Source organism: Pistacia vera, unplaced genomic scaffold (genome assembly GCF_008641045.1).
Source record: "Pistacia vera cultivar Batoury unplaced genomic scaffold, PisVer_v2 Contig1117, whole genome shotgun sequence".
Taxonomy (NCBI): domain Eukaryota; kingdom Viridiplantae; phylum Streptophyta; class Magnoliopsida; order Sapindales; family Anacardiaceae; genus Pistacia; species Pistacia vera.
The window spans coordinates 32,728-37,117 of NW_022195157.1; positions in this window are offsets into that span (position 1 = coordinate 32,728).

Here is a 4,390-nt window from a genome sequence, read left to right on the forward strand (position 1 = left end):
AACCATTCTCCCCTCATTTCTCTTCAATGACATCATCCTTTACACTTTATAACGGCCACATCTTGAAATACATGTAAATTGACCATTTTACCCTTCCATTCAAAAAAGAAAATTACTTGAAAAGGTAAATTCATACCTTAGGGCATCGGAAAATAATGTGGGGTTTACAGTTATATCGATACGACAACGCCGATTTTCGTCAACGCGCACTTTAGACTACGATTGCCCTGGCAATGAGTTTAATGTCCGGCGAGCACTGATATTTAATCAGCGATCACTCTAAGGATGATCGCTGCGGCGATGGGTTATATCGCCACAGTGAGCATTGATTTTCAATCAGCGAGTACACCAAACAACGATCACCGTGGCGAGTATACACTGATCTGTAACATCTGATCATTCAACCAGCCACCAAAATATGCCAAATTTGCAATCAATCCAAACTTTTGATTTCAACAAAAATCCATATCCCAATATCCAATGTTTGCAGATCATCAACATATTAAATTAATCAATTAAATTGATTTCTCAAAACATGCTTTCAAGGCAGATTTTGTGTATGTCAACAAGGCAACATGTTATCAATCAATACATGTAATCAACCATACATAAACTGTAAAATCTGGTACCCCAGGGACTGATACCACTGTTAGGAAATGATCAAGTCTGGTAGCGAAAAAAAAAATATAACAGTACATCGTTCCCTTAGAACCAAGATCAGGCACAAATTTTCAGTTTATATGTTAAATCAAAATCTGTAGAAAAATCAGATTACGTTAAGAATCCATACGCATGTTTGGAGGCTCCTTCACCCTTGTCTCTGAATGGGTTTCACTACCGATCCAGAGTAGGATCAACCAGCGGTAGTCCATACGAAGAAACCCCAAGGAACTAAAGAGGTTTACTAGATCCTCTTTAGCCTTAAGAACCAAGAACAAGAATCAAGTGAAATATTTGATTCAACCAAATGTACAGTGGCGTGGAAGAGAGAAAAAAGGGGCTGAAATTTTTAATCAAAAGTGATTGAGTGAATTGTTATTTAATTCACAAAAATCCTGCACTTATGTAGTGCACACAATGCCCTTCCATCCTGAATAAGCTTGGCACCAACCCAAAAAACCCTTATGTCCAACAGCCCCATTTAGATATTTTTATTTTTTATTATATTATTTCAATTAAATTAATAATATATATAAATATATTAACATTTAACAATAACAATAATTCATTTAATATATGCATACATATATTTAAATATAATCTCACTTATTTATTTTTAATGCCAATTAAATAAAGGCAACAACCTCAGCAAATTTATTGTACACTGAGATTACCAAAATATCCTTTTGCCTAAAAAGATGAAAACGCCATTCTCATAAACTGATTCTTAATTATCTTCTATGTGTGTGACCCGTAGGCTCCTCATTATACCGGCAGTGTTTAGTATCGCGTTACCACCAATTAATCTGTCCACTCACCACAGACCAAGATTGGCCCCTAGCAAGGCATCATGGCCACCTAATAGATTTGTTTAGTAAACGTTCCCGTATATGCAGCGGAAACAAAAATTATAATTAACAGGATCGTTTACGTGAGCCAAGATCAAGGGTATGATTTTACAATTTATATTAAATAAAATCTGCAGAAATATTCAACATGATTAAGAGAAACAAACACTTTTGGAGGCTCCACCACGATTGTCTTTGAACGTTTTGCTACCGATCCAAGTGTAGGATCGAACCTGCGTAGTCCACAGAAGACAATCTCAAAAGAACCAAAGAGGATTTGCTAGATCCTCTTTGGCTTCAAGATTAAGAAGAAAAACAAATCAATTGAAATTGATTTTAGGCTAAGATGTTTCTGCTGTGGGAGTGAAAAGAGAGGGCTCGTGTTGTGTTATTTACAAAGAAAAATCAATTCATCATCTTTTAATTAACACACACTTTTCTTTTTATAATAAAATAATCAAGTTGCCCTATCCCATACGGAATAGGTTTGGGCTCCAACCCAAACGCCCCATGTTGCCAAACACTCCCAATTTGATTTATTTTATTTTCCATCATTATCTCATTAAAATTATATATATATTAACATTTAATAATAATGATAATATATTTAAATATGTGCGAACACACCTTTAAACGTAATTTCACTTATTTAATTTTTCTAACAAATTAAATAAAGACTACGACCTCAGCAAATTAATTCACTGTGATTACCAAAATACCCTTTTGCCTTAAAAGACGAAAACGCCCTTCTTTCTTCTTGGATCTTAAATTGTCTTCTATGTGTGTGACCCAAGGCTCCTCATCATATCGGCAGTGTATAGTATCGTGATTAACCCATTAATCGTCTCACTAATATACAGACCAAGATTGGCCCCTAGCAAGGCATCATGGCCACTCGATAGATTCGGATTCAGCAAAGTAGCTACCTGTCAACGATATGGTTACCATGCAATTTAATCCTTTCATCATACGTTATCTCAACAAGACGAAGCATAGAAATAGTGTCAACCTTCGGTTACTCTCGATATTATTTATTCAGTTTCTAGACCAATGACCGTATTATAAACTGGATAGAGCAACAACATAATCCCACTGTGGCCACAGTTTTAATGTCATTGCCATTTCCGAATTGCGCCTGAGATAACTTTCTCCCATACCCGGGAGTGATGAATCTCTGTCAATCCACCATAGTCTTGATACACTCCTTGATGCAACCAATCACCACCGTATTGATAATTCTGAAAAGAACTGCGTTAGGCTAGTGTCAACTACACCAATCGTGCACAAGGCGCTCCAGTGATCTCAAGTCTAAGGATCACATGCACCCACCATTCGTTAGAGGATTTGTTCCTAGACACTGGGGGTTACCATCCATATGGAATCCTCTGGTGGTTAGTCTAGTGAACTTGCTGCGGTGTAATCACCTACACAAGCCCCCATGTGTTGCACCAGTGTGTCACCAAACAACCTTGACAAGTGAGATCAGTCACTGCCTTTCGACAGGGTCGTTCAACACTATGATAGCCTTACCGTATTATCTGTGCCCTTACTTTAGAATAATACTGGGGCTACGGACATTTCTAGAATGGCCACCATATGTGCTCATAGGTTCTCACTATCAAGATTGAAACACTTGATACCCTCGTCACAGTTCTCCCATTCTAAGGACATATATCAATACATATTGCAATAATAATGATTTACGTGATATAGAATAAAATGCCTTTTATTGATCAATGAACATTATTACAAAGAGTCAATTTTACAATAATTGATTGGCTCTAGGGCATCTACTCTAACAAGATTCAGATTCAGAGAAGTAACTACTTGTCAACGAAATGGTTGACGTACAATCAAATCCGTTCATCATCTATTATCTCATCGAGACTGTAGCATAGAAATAGTTTCAACCTCAGTTACTCTTGATATGTTTGTATTCAGTTACTGGACCAATGACCGGAATAAAGAATTGGATTAAGTAACAACTCAATCCCACTATGATCACAGATTTACTGTCATTGTCATTAACTGAATTGCGCTGTGAGATAACTTCTCCCATACCCGAGAATGATGAATCCTTTGTCGATCCACCATAGTCTTGATACACTCCTCGATGTAGCTAATCACTACCGTATTGACAACTCTGAATAGAACTGCGTTGGGCTAGTGTCAAACTATGCCAATCAGAGCACAAGGCGTTTTAGTGATCTCAAGTCTAAGGATCACATACACCACCATTCGTTAGAGGATTTGTTCCATAGACACTGGGGTTACCATCCATATGGAATCCTCTGGTGGGTCAGTCCAGTGAACTTGCCTATAGCAAGCACCCATGTATTGCACTAGGTTGTCACCAAACAACCTTCACAAGTGAGATCAGTCACTACCTTTTGACAGGGTTGTTCAACACTATGATAGCCTTACCGTATTATCTGTGCCCTTACTTCAGAATAATACTACGGCTATGGACATTTCTAGAATGGCCACCATATGTGCTTATAGGGTTCTCACTATCAAGATTTGAAACACTTGATACCCTCGTCACGATTCTACCATTCTAAGGACATATATCAATACATATAACTATGGTTTACATGATATAGTAGATAATGCACTTTATTGATTAATAAACATTATTACAAGGAGTCAATTCCACAATAATTGATTGGTTCTAGGGAACCTACTCCAATACATCCTCCCCAATATATCACATTAGATCTTTATTCTGAGAATGTAAGCTATTTCTCCTAAGTCCTTCATGAAGAACCACTTGGACAACCAAGTCTTTACTGATTGCAAGTTCGGTATGTCATTCCCGATCAGAAGTATGTCATTCCTGATCAGAAGTATGTCATCCACATACAACACTAGGAATGCCACTA